We start from the raw sequence: 13224 nt of genomic DNA, 5'->3' as shown, positions 1-13224 counted from the left end.
GATCAAACACTGAAATTTTCAGAAAATTTCATGATGTTTTCCATCTTTTAAAAATTGGTCAACTTACAATTTGAATGGAGGATATAGTTTGAATGGAAGATAGGTGTGTCCTATTAAAATTAGGTGAACAATCTTTGACTTGACCATCTCTTCAAAACTTTCTATTTGGAAAGATTATTCTTTTCATATAAGGGATAAAACCAATATTTTCCTTCCTTATTGTCCAATCAGAAATACCAATTAAATTTGAGATCTTTTATTTCTTGCACTTGAATATTTCACTTAATAAATAGAATCTCAAACGAGGTATTACTCATGGAATTTCAATCAACACGCAAGAATGTCCGTCAAAGTCATTTGGAAGAAGTAGTGCTTTTTAATTTCTGGTCAAATCTGGCGGAGGTGCCGCCAAAACGAGAGAGAAGGAAGCCAGATTTATCAGCGCTGATAAATCTGGGGGCGTAAATACCTAGGCTTATGACTAGCCACGCGTATAATAACGCCTTGTGCAACGGCACTCGAGGAATTTCATTTGGATTTCGCCCGATTTGGAAAGAGAAGATGCAGAGCCCGTTTGATCTTAATTGCATCTGCATGTCGCCGTATTAGAGGAGCTCGTCTTTTCAGGCCAGTCATGTCAACAATTTTTTGGATTCAATTTTCAACGAGGACGGCTGAAATTTCAAGGCTTTGTACCTTTTTGTTGTTATTGGATAGAAAATTGTCAGTAGGTTGCGAGTTCGAAGCGCTGGAGTGACGCGGTAGCTAGGAGCTTTCTTTGTGAAATGTGAAAAATGATTTCTTTTTAAAAAAAATTGCTTGAGATTCTTGAACAAGGTAGTTTATGTTAAGATAAGGTTTAGCGATTTGTGATTAGGGCGGCTGTGGACGGAATCGAGAAAAGAATGCCGTTTTTTCTGAATTCCTAGGCGTGTTCTTCAATAGATGACGTGGAAAGAAAACAGACTTAAGGTCTGAAGCTATGGTTGGCTTATTCAGCGTTTTCATACGAGAGCAAGATCCCCGTGAAATAATAACGAGACAAACTGGAGGCTTTCTCCTTGTATTATTGGCTGTAGTTTTGCAGTGATTTGCTTGCTGGTTAAAAGTTAGCGCGGACGTGGATCTCGTTGTGGAATAACCATTCTTTTCCGGAGGAAATTGATGATTCTTTGAATGATTGATTCACTCTTTCAATAATCATTGTAACGCATGGTTTCAGGATTTTCAAGTGCAAAGCATTCAACGGCTCGGGAATTTAGCAAGGTTTCTTCGGGAGCACAGGAGGTCTTTTATAACGGAAGAGCAAAAAGTTATTTATAATAATTAAAGGGAATTCTGAAGTCAGGAGCAGATACTGTTTCTGCAAGTTTTTTGTTTGAAGTGGTGAAAATTTTTGTGTGCCTTTTCGAGCCTGCAAAAGTTTAATGATAAAGAGAGAATGAGGTTATTGGATTCTTTAAAGTGCAGAAAAAGCAATGGCCGGTAGATCCTTTGCAAATATTTAAAGTCAAGCTGCGTCTTGCGAAAAAATGAAAATAACCGTGCTTTGCTAGCTTTGAACTTTCAAATTTCTCATCCTCTTCCAGGTTTAAGGGCTTTAAACAGAAGAGAAATATGTAAAGCCAGGCTGCAACTTGCAAAAGGTTGGAAAATAGCCGCGCTCTGCGAGCTTTCGACATTTTAATTTCTCATCTTCATCCAGGTTTAAGGATTTCGAACAGAGCAGAAATGCATCTGCAACTGGCTCCCGATCGTTGTCGCTACCAGTACCAGAGAGGTGCGCGAAGAGACACAGCTTCAGCTGCTTCTTGTTCTTCTTCATCTTCTTGTTCCTTTTCTTCTTCTTCTCACGTTTCATCCACAGATCATCTGGATCGGCTGCCGGACTCCCTGCTACTGCTAATCTTCAACAAAACAGCCGACGTAAAAGCCCTAGGCCGTTGCTGCGCCGTGTCGAAACGCTTCTACTCCTTAGTTCCGCAGGCTACAAATGTTGTCGTAAAAGTCGACTGTGTAATTGCCGGCGAGGAAAGCGGCCTGAGCGGTAGAGGCAGGGGTTTCTTTAGCCATATCATCCGACTCATGATGAGCAGCGTCGTGAAGCCGCTGCAAGCCCTGCAGCACCTCATCGGACCGCGAAAAGCCATATTAGTTTCTCCGCGCTCCCCCGGCGAAATTTTGAAAAACTTCAAGGAAATCCAGCACCTGAGAATCGAGCTCCCCGCGGGAGAGCTTGGCCTCGAAGAAGGAGTTGTTCTCAAATGGAAGGCCGAATTCGGAAGCACTCTCGAAAGCTGTGTGATATTAGGCGCCGCTTCAAAAGGAATTAGGAAAAATTCAAACCCTAACCCTAACCAGAGCCCCGATTCCAGCGCAGCTGCTTCAGACGAAGAAAGCGAAGAGCACGACGACAACGGCAGCATTCCGGAGTCGTTTTACACAAACGGAGGCCTCAAGCTGCGAGTCGTCTGGACGATCAGTTCTCTCATTGCGGCCTCGGCAAGGCATTTCTTGCTGCAACAGATAATCTGCGATCATCCTACGCTTCAAAGCCTGATCTTGACAGACGCAGACGGTCAAGGAACTCTCTGTTTGGGAAGAGAGCAGCTCAGGAATTTCCGTCTGAAGCCATTAGCAGCCTCTGCATCTTCCAACAGGACGCAGATCCCTGCCTTGAATATGAAGCTGCGTTACGCCCGCAGTTTGGCTCTCCCCGGCGTTGTAATGCACGGCGCCACGCTTGTCACCATAAAACCCACTGGCGGTTCCTCTTCAACCAGCAACAGGGAAAGCGAGGGTTTCATTGCCACTGCTTTCGATGAAGAATCAGAAACTCCTTACATGGCGGCTGTCAAGGCTCTCTTGAAAAGGAGGACTTATCTTCTCGAAATGAATTCATTCTGAAGAGCGTTGTGATTTGGAGAAAACAGCAAATTCGAACGGATTGCCAGGATTGATTAATTTGAATGATTGATTGATGAAATTATTTGTCTGTCAAACATTCGTCTTTGGGTTTTCTGTCTGAGGTTTGTCAATATCTCGGTCAGTGTGTTGTATCAGCATCCATTGCAGTTGTCTCGGTGCTCTGTACAGTTCAGGGGTACTGTAGAAGAGCGATGAATATTAATTTGCAACACTAATGTTTCCACTGGAGTGAATATTAAAGCATTCGTTGACGGTGTTTTGTCCAGGTTATTTTTCCTATTTATATTTTGTTTCATATCTTGTTTTTGAGATAAAACTGGATTTATTAGAGGCAACGTGAGGTACACTTGACAATTCTTACTTATGGCAGATTCCTATAAGTTTGGAGTATTGTAAAAGTTGGAAAGATTGATTTTAAACAAAACAAAATTACAAACAAGCACATCGTAGAAATGAGTTTGAACGGTATATTTAGAGTAAAGAGAAAATGAGATAGAATTGACTACAATTTGTGGCCACAAATTTTCATTTGGAAACATCTAGGTACGTTCCCTCGACAGTAGTTTTTAAAGAGTTTACTTTTCACACGTTACACGTACTTTTAAGCCTTTATACGTAATCTTTCCATTGCGAGATTACTCTAATTGCTTTGGGTTAAAAGCAAATTACTTTCGTGAACTAATCACCATTTGTGGAAAACTCCTTTGAAATAATTGGGTGGAAATTATCCACACAAACCAGAATCCACTCTCTTGGCCTGAAATAGGCGGCGAATTCAATATACGTTTCTGTTTTCTTCTCTTTTAGGACTCATCTGCTATTTTTTCTTTTTTGGAATCTATCTGCTTTATTGTATTTTTTCAACCTTAATAATGGATAAACATGATTGTGCATCTAAGTTTGATAATAATATAACTTAAAATTGATTTTAGCCCGTGCTAGTGAAATATAATATTTTACATCTAGTAAAAGATGTTTATTACTTGATATATTTATTAGACGAGTTGTCACATTTCTTTGATTGTCAAAAGATTATTTTATTTGTATTATATATTAATGAAACATTATAATTGAGATATATCATTATGAGTCCTAGTTAAAAGTCACATTTTGTACTCAGTAGTGCCAAAAAATTGACCACATGGTGACATACACAATGACCATATATAATCAATGGCGGATGGGGGAAAGTTGCACAAAATTACCCTTCTACATCTGAAATGGAATATATATATCTGATGTATCATAATAAAATTTATAGACTCGAAACCACATACACATGACTAGACACAAACATTCTCAAGAAAAAGGAACAATGACAAGGAGGAGGATGAACCACCCGATTCTGCCCCTGCCATCATTCGATGACTCACCAACCTCAAAGGAAACAACACCCATCTCTATAGGAGAAACAAAACAACTTTGCACACCACAAAAAGGTCGCCACGAGCATTGGTACACAGATCTCATCCAGAAGCACAATTTCTATGAAGTGCACAACCAAACCTTTGAGCTCTTCAACACTTGCTCCACAATGTCTTCCCCTTTCCCCATTGTCTCTTCTACGACTATGATTATCCAACTTTCCATCTCTCCTGCTCTACTTCCCAAGTACTTGTTAACCACAACTAAAACAATTTAGGGCTCATCTGGTTGCATCACTAGCTCAAGCTCCCAATTGCTTACAAAATCCACTAGCAAGGTCCATGCTCTCCTTGCATCTTGCCTCCTTGCTAAGATGTCCCCCAAGCTTCAATGAAAGAGAAATGGATACACATATGGAAGAAACCCTTGAAACCCCAACCAATCTCCTTGAGATGCAACAAACTCTTGATTAGGGACTACGAAGTTTAGGATTTTGTCGAGCTCCACTCTCTATTCAAGCCTTGTACATCTCTCAATAATGTACTTCACCTCTTGTTTGGAGGCAAAATGTGAAAATCAAACACAAAAGAGTGAAACCACATCCAAGTTGGTTCTCCATTTGAAGTTTGAAACTATGTATTCCATCCCTAGCATAGTCCACACAATGTTGATGAAGAACAAGTGGGTTGAGGTAAAAATATTCCTCAAATATTCCTTTGTGACACGCCCTTTGAAGGCCATCTGTTGCTTCCTTGATCCAAAAGGAAAATTAGCTTCCATTTCTTCATTTCTCTCGTTGCACTCTCCAACCTTAACCATTTTTGTTTCCAAGTAAAAACAATTCTGGGAATGCAATAAAATAATGTATATAAGGTACCACATACCTTGCATTGAATGCATCCGAAGGAGGATGTGTGAAGGCAACACAAGTAAATTTTGCTTGTGCTACCTTCCATTATATAAATTGTACCATGTTCATCTTTGTCCTTTGATGTGCTTGTCAACTGAAATTGTCCCATCGCATCACTTCACTCGATCATGTGATGTCATCATCCACCAACATTTATGTTGTTGTCACATCACTTGTTGATTTGGGCAATATGAGTCGGCAAGGGAATTTCCCTCTTGGAAGATATAAGATTCGATTGTATAAGTTTTTTTAGTATCAACATTTTGGATCACACTCTATGATCCATCATCACGATGAGATAATGCAAGAATAGAAATTATGCAAACCAAGTTTCCCAAGGAGCAATAAACAGAGGAAGGGAGAAGAGAGGCACATGGAACAAATAAGTCAAACATACAACCAATTAAATAATAACAATTGACATAAAGAAAAAATAATATTAAGAAAAGAGAGCAATAAATTCTAATGAACAAAAAGAACAAAAACTAATATATAGGCAAAAAAAAGACTAGAAAGAGACTGTTTAGCTTTTATTCATTATGTCCATTAGATTTTATTGCTCTCTTTTCTTAATATTTTTTTAAATTTTCTTTATGTTAGCTTTTATTACTTGATTTTATGTTTGACTTCTTTGTTCTCATGCCTCTCTTCTCCCTTCCTCCTTTATGTATGAACGATATATATATATATTGATGCGGGAGCATCCTAGGCTTTCTGGCAATCTTGTATGTTTAGAGGGATTTTGGTCATGTGTTGAGGAGCATCAAGCTTGGATTTTGGTGGAGCTATGTTTTCATGGTTAGGGATGTGCTAGAGACACATTGGGGAACCTTTCCTCATGATTTCATAGAGATTGGATGGATTGAGTTGAAGTTTGAACTGTTTGAACCTTGCTACTGGAACTGTGTTTTTCTGGTTTCTAGGTGCCTATTGTAGAGCGTATAAATAATTATCCTTAATGAATGAGAAGCTACACACTTTAGAGATTGAAGGGGGCCTAGAGTACTTCCTTGTGTCAAGTGCACAAGTTCTCACTCTTTACAGATTGGGAGATATGGAAATTCTCCTACAATATCGATTTCTGACAGTTTCACGCGATAGTTTGTTGTAGGTGACTTTCAGGATGGATGCCAACTTTTCCTTGGGGAATCAACCTTTTCACATTTAAGGGGTTGTAGAGGACCTATATTTCTACCTATGATTTGAAGCATGAGTTCTAATTCAATTGGAGCTAGGAGATATCATGATTTTACTCGAATATCAATTTGTAGACATTTAATTGTTGTTGTAGGATGACTTGTGGCATTTAATTTATGTATTTGTATTTAGTTTGTGTTTTGGGCTGACTTGTGGCTTATATTGGTATAAGTAGGAGTTTTGGGGAAGTCTTTAGTCATTCATTCATGAGGGAATGATTCGTGGGAGTAGCTGAAGGGAGAATTTTCCCGAGTCTGTGAACAAAGCACTGAATGTGAGGCAGTTTACAGTAGGATTGTGATGGAGTTGTGAATGTGTGGACAAAGCGCTGAATGTGAGGCAGTTTACACTCGGATCTTGGATCTTGAAGAAGAGCTAGGGTTGTGGCTGGAAAACAAGGAGGTTTCTTGGTGGGCTTGTGAGCACAAGTTTAGATTTCCTTGGTGCTTTCTTCCAGATTGCTGTTATGTTACATATTTGGGCTAGTTGAGATTGGTTGTATGTTGGATCTTGAAGGATCTTGCAAAACTGATTTTGTAATTTCTATTTGTATTTGGCCCTAACCTGGAAGGCCTTATAGCTGGGCATATTGCATGTAATTAGTTATATTTTATAAATCAAGTATTGTAATTTGGTATCAGATCTTGCATTGTTGCTTCTTGTTGTTGTGTTTCTGCTGCATGGTTATATTGTTGGGGGTTAGGACATCTCCTTTGGGGATTCTGCTGCCTTGCATTGCAATATATATATATATATATATATATATGGGTAATAAATGTCAAACCATGATTATAAATGGTAGACCCTAATTTCTCAATAATTGCCTTGAAGGAGCTAAAATATAAATTACTAAACACTAAATTATCCCAATCTTTTAACCATAATCCTAATTGTTTTAATATTAAACCTTATGGTATATTAAGCTTTATGGTAATTAAATTAATTTATGGTATATTTTGGCAATTAATTTATGGTATCCTAATCGTAAATTAAGCTTTAAATTATGGTAAATTAATTTATGGTATATTTTGTGCCCCAATCATAATGTTAATTACTTTGTACCCTAACTTTAAATGGTTAACCCTAAATCCTAACCCAAACCACAATCTTATTTATGTTATTTATCCTTTTTTTTTTAATATTAAACCTTAATTGTAAATGCTTTAAACCATAATCCTAAACATTTAAATATATAAATGTTAAACACTCAGATTAGATTTCCTAGAAAATGCATACCATATAATCCTAATCATATTTCTAATTTAATGATATAAACCCATACCATAATCTTTACCCTTGCCCTAATTCTAAATGCCAAACCATGATTATAAATGGTAGACACTAATTGCTCAATAATTGCCCTAAATGCTAAAATCTGAATTACTAAACACTAAATTATCCCAATAGATTAACCACAATTAAAAATCATAATCCTTAAAGCTAGAATGTGATCCTAAAATTTGTAAATCCTAATTTTAATCCTAATTTTTAAACACTTATTCTAATTTTAATCCCAATCATAAATGCTAATTACTCTTATATTTTGTGCCCCAACCATAATGCTAATCCTAAATCTTATATTTTGTGCCTCGATCATAATGCTAATTAGTCTACCCTAATTGTAAATGGATAACCCTAAATTCTAACCTAAACCATAATCTTATTTATATGTTCAATCCTAATTGTTTTAATATTGAACCTCAATAGTACAGATTTGCTAAGGCATAATCATAAACATATTTATATAAGATTTTTTTAGAATTCACATTTAAGTTGATTTATTAATATAGTTTTTTGGAGTATTATTTTATGATTAGGCTTAAATTTGGTATAATGTTCAATTAGCCTTAACATTAAAGTTTACTTAAGTGTTTAACTTTATTTATATAATTGATATGGTTTTAAAGGTCTATGCATTTATCTAATTGATATTTTAGATTTATTTTATTAAGTAGTAATTTTGTGATTTTTTATGTGGTTTAAACATATATGTAGATTATCTTTGATGGACCCACCCCCACTCCCTCCCCCTCCTCCACCCCTGCCTCTACCCCTTCCATCTCCACCTCCACGACCACCTAGTCCTCCTCTAACACCTATTGCAGAGGATTTGAGGGAGAGCATGTGTAATGCCCTGCGTGGAGATCCTTGGGAACAAGGATGAAATACAAGCCAAGATTTTTTTTTTTTTACAAGTATGAATGGAAATGACAACATCATACAGGGATCACAATGATCACAACAGAAGACTTCACCACAATCTCGGCAACCAATGAATCTCAAAATGCCACTACCAAACCGACACAAGCAAACAAAAGCCAATAGCGACCATGCACATGATGAGGGCTCAAAGAGATGACCACTCATCAACAAAACACCAAGCTGGGGTAAAATGCAGAATCCTAAAATTTGGCTAACCCTGAAATCCTAAAGCCCTAAAATTTGGCTAAGTTTGGATTTCTGAAGCCTTGAAATTTCCTAGAATCTTTATCTCATCTCCGAGAGGTCTAAAACCTATCTCAAAAGATTCATTGCATATATTAAAATATATCTTAAGTATATGTTGATGTCAACTTATACTTAAATGATATATTTTAAACCCCAAAGTACTACAACAAAAATACGCAAAAAAGATCTGAAAGAAAACAACCTGAATCCAAAAAGCAACAACACAAGGTCGATGAACACTGAAAAGGGTATCCAAAACAACTCTCAAAAAGTTCGGATCAAATCGAAAAGTGCCCGCTGTCGGCCTACGCAGGTTTTTACAAAACCTGTGCGATACTTTAATACAACACTAAAAAGTATCACGTGACATTCCTTAAGAAGGAGGGCAACACTTTCAGAGTTTGAGTGATACTTTTCTTAAGGGCTTGTGATACTTTTAGGGTATCGTATGACATTTCTCCAAAGGAGGTGCAATACTTTCCAGTATTGTACAACATTTCTCCAAGAGGCATGCGATACTTTCCAGAACTGTATGACATAGTTTCTATGGGCGTGCGATACATTTTTATGTCGCACCATGCTGATAAAATATCACCCATAGAAACAAAAAAACACTTAAGGAAAACACAAAAGGGAAAAAAATAGAGAAAAACTGAGTTCAAAACCTCCACATTGGGGAGTACCAGATCCACGAAAATTGAGGAATGAACACTCAAAGCATAATCAACAATAGAAGAGGAACATTGATCCATCTAAACCATAACAGTAATGAACATACTGAATGCAACATCGTAGTGAACATAAGCAACATCGCAATGTACAGAGATAATATCCCAAAAACAAAATGACCAGATAAGTACGCAGTTCCTCCCAACCATCAATAGCATCATAAGACCATCAGGGATCCTAGCCATCCCCCATGCGTAACATCCCACGCTACCGATCAAATCGTCAGTATTGTCGTAATAGGGATGTCACTACTAAACCATGCAACAATATAAGCATAAAGAATCTAACATGCTAGTAGAAAAGCATAAGATAATCCTACAATAGATAACATCACCTATCACATGCTAAACATAAATAATATGGGAATGTGTCAAGTAAACTAACAGGATAAGTGCACCAAGTTGTGGTGCCAAAAGGGGGGTATAAGTGGACACCTTTTTCCTGAAATCTGCAAATTTTGAACTTCAACAAGAATTTGAAGATAGTTACACTCAAAATTTTAAGATATGACAAAAACAAAAGTTGTAGTCCTTTGAATCTAGTTTCTAAACTACTAATTTTTTTTCAAAATGGTTTAGTTTTAGGTCCTCAAAAAAGGGGGCCACAAAAAGTGGTACTGTTTATTCCAAAAAAATATAACACAATACAAAGTGTGGCCCCCCTAAAATTTTAACCTTTTTTTTGAAATTCTTTAATCGCTCTGGTCAAAAGTTACTTAACACTATGCAGTTTATCCCAGATTTTTTCGGTAATTTTATAATGTGTATTTTTTTTAAAATTTTTTTTTACTAGACATATCCCAAAAACATGAAATATATGTGTGCTTCCCCTAGAAATAATTGAAAACTAATCTAAAATCAATTTTTTTTTTCCAAAGTGTGTAGAATGGAGTCTAGTTTCTTAAAAACTAAGTTGATGCAAAATTTGATGAACGAGCTAAAATCTATAGCCCAACTAGTACATGGTGGTTTTTGACAAAAAATGAACATACATTCAAAAGAAATTATAGATGAAAGGTTTGAAATAGTTCAAATTAAAAATAAATCATATGGTTAGATAGCTAACATAGAGACCTATAATGCTATGTAACCTGATCTTATCGATACCCAACCACGAAGAATCTTGAAGGGGAGCACACAAGAAAAAGCAATCATTTTTGGTATGTTTGCTAGAAAACATGTCTTAGACCTGCTTATAAACTCCAAACCTGTGGGTTGGATCTCCAAGGCAAAACCAAGCCTTAGGCTTGGGTTTAATGCAAAGCTTTCAATAGCGCGTGCGCTATTTAACTTTGCATTTCCAGTAGCGCATGCGCACTATAGTGCATACGCATTATAGGGTGCACGCACTATCAACACCTAAATTACAAAACAAAACTAGATGGGGGGGGCAGGGGAATAGCTATGTGTGTTTGTGTGAGAAAGATAGAGAGAAAGTAGGGGATGGGAGAGGGGAGAGAGTACAAGATGGGAGAGAGAAAGTGAGAAGGAGTAAAGGTGGCAAAGAGAGTATAGGATGGGAGAGAGAAAGTGAGAAGGAGTAAAGGTGGCAAAGAGAGTATAGGATGGGAGAGAGAGGAAGTGTGAGAGAGTAGGGTGGCAAAGAGAGTACAGGATGCGAGAGAGAGTAGGGGTGTCAGAGAGAGTATAGGATGCGAGAGAGAGTAGGGGTGACAAAGAGAGAGTGCAGGATAGGGGAGAGAGATTGACAATAGGGGATGGGAGAGAGAGGAAGTGTGAGAAAGTAGGGGTGGCAGAGAGAGTACAGGATGCGATAGAGAGTAGGTGTGAGAGAGAGTAGGGGTGGCTAAGAGAGAGTGCAGGATGGGGGAGAGAGATTGACAGTAGGGGATGGGAGAGAGAGTAAGTGTGAGAGAGAGTACATGTTGGGAGAGAGAAATTGAGAGTAGAGGATGGGGGAGAGAGAGAGTAGGTAGTGGGAGATAGAGTGGGAGAGGAAGAGTGAGAGAGGAGAATGGGAGTGCATGTGTGTGAAAGAGAGAGAGTATGGAATGGGAGAGGGGGAAGATAGAGTAGCTCGAGAGAGAGTAGGTGATGGGAGAGGGAGTGGGAGAGGGAGAGAGAGGGGGATAGAAATGTGTGTAAGAGAGAAAGAGAGAGAGAGTAGGGGATAGGAGAGAGTGTGAAAATGTAAGAGAGAGTAGGGGGTAGCAAAGAGAGAGAGTAGAGAGGGGGAGAGAGAGAGTGAGATTGAAAGTGAGAGTGAGTAGGTGGTGGGAGAGGGAGAGCGAGTGAGAGAAAAAGTAGGGAATGGGAGAGGAGAGAGGGGGGATGGTTGTGTGTGTGTGTGAAAGAGAGAGAGTAGGGAATGAGAGAGGGGAGAGAGAGATAGAGAGAGTAGGAAATGGTATAGGGATGGGAGAGAGTGAGAGAGAGAGAGATAGTAGGTGGTGGGAGAGGGAGTGGGAGGGAGAGAGAGGTGGAATGGAAGTGTGTAAGAGAGATAGAGTAGGGGAAGGGAGAGAGTAGGCAGTGGGAGAGGGACCGTAAGAGAGAGAGGGGGGGAATGGGAATATCTATTTATTTATAAGAGAGATAGAGTAGGGGATGGGAGAGAGTTTGAGAGAGTAGGAGGTGGCAGAGAGAGCTCGTACGGGATGGGGGTGAGAGAGAGAGAGAGTATGGGATGGGAGAGAGAGAGAGAGAGTGAGATTTGAGATGGAAGAGCATGAGAGAGAGTAGGGGATGGGAGAGAGAGAGTAAGAGTAAGGGATGGGGGAGAGAGAGAGAGAACTTCAGAGAGAGATACTAGGCGGTAGGAGAGGGAGTGGGAGAGGGAGAGGGAGAGGGAGAGGGAGAGGAAGAGGGAGATAGATAAGGGGGATGGGAGTGTGTGTGATAGATGTAGAGAGTAACGGATGGGAGAGAAGAAGAGTGGGGGGATAATAGTGTGTGTGTCTATGAAAGAGAGAGAGTAGGGGATGGGAGAGAGTGTGAGAGTAGGGGGTGGCAGAGAGAGAGAGTACGATGATGGGGGAGAGAAAGTAGGTGGGAGAGGGAAAAAGAGAGGGGGGATGGGAGTGTGTGTGTAAGAGAAACAAAGTAGGGGATGGGAGAGAGTGTGAGAGTGTGAGAGAGTAGGGGATGGGAGAGGAGAGAGAGAGTAGGGGATGGGGGAGAGAAAGTAGGCAGTGGGAGAGGGAGTGGGAGAGGAAGAGAGAGGGGGGGATGGGAGTGTGTGTGTAAGAGAGACAGAGTAGGGGATGGGAGATGAGAGAGAGAGTAGGGGATGGGGGAGAGAAAGTAGGCAGTGGGAGAGGGAGTGGGAGAGGGAGGGAGAGGGGGGGATGGGAGTGTGTGTGTGTAAGAGAGACAGAGTAGGGGATGGGAGAGAGTGTGAGAGTGAGTAGGTGGTGGTAGAGAGAGCTCGTACAAGATGGGAGAGAGAGAGAGTAGAGAGGGAGAGAAAGAACTTGAGAGAGAGAGATAGTAGGCAATGGGAGAGGGAGCGGGAGAGAGATAGGAGGGATGGGAGTGTGTGTGACAGATGTAGAGAGTAGGGGATGAGAGAGAAGAGAGTGGGGGGATAAGAGTAAGTGTGTCTATGAAAGAGAGAGAGTAGGGGATGTGAGAGAGTGTGAGAGTGTGAGAGAGAGTAGGGGGTGGTAGAGAGAGAGATTACATCGA

General features: G+C 39.4%; 1 pseudogene across 1 annotated transcript; it reads left to right on the top strand.

The window, feature by feature from the left end:
• The first annotated feature begins 332 nt into the window (after positions 1-332).
• Positions 333-3193, top strand: LOC149537268 (F-box protein At5g46170 pseudogene; annotated as a pseudogene). Its single transcript, XR_016358111.1, has one exon. The product of XR_016358111.1 is annotated as an F-box protein At5g46170 pseudogene (transcript).
• The last annotated feature ends 10031 nt before the right edge of the window (positions 3194-13224 follow it).

Source organism: Cupressus sempervirens, chromosome 10, assembly GCF_028749045.1.
Source record: "Cupressus sempervirens isolate cs-2001-9-10 chromosome 10, ASM2874904v1, whole genome shotgun sequence".
In the NCBI taxonomy this organism is placed as follows: Eukaryota; Viridiplantae; Streptophyta; class Pinopsida; order Cupressales; family Cupressaceae; genus Cupressus; species Cupressus sempervirens.
The sequence above is the reverse complement of the archived record's forward strand: the minus strand, read 5'-3'. Positions and strand labels throughout refer to the sequence as shown.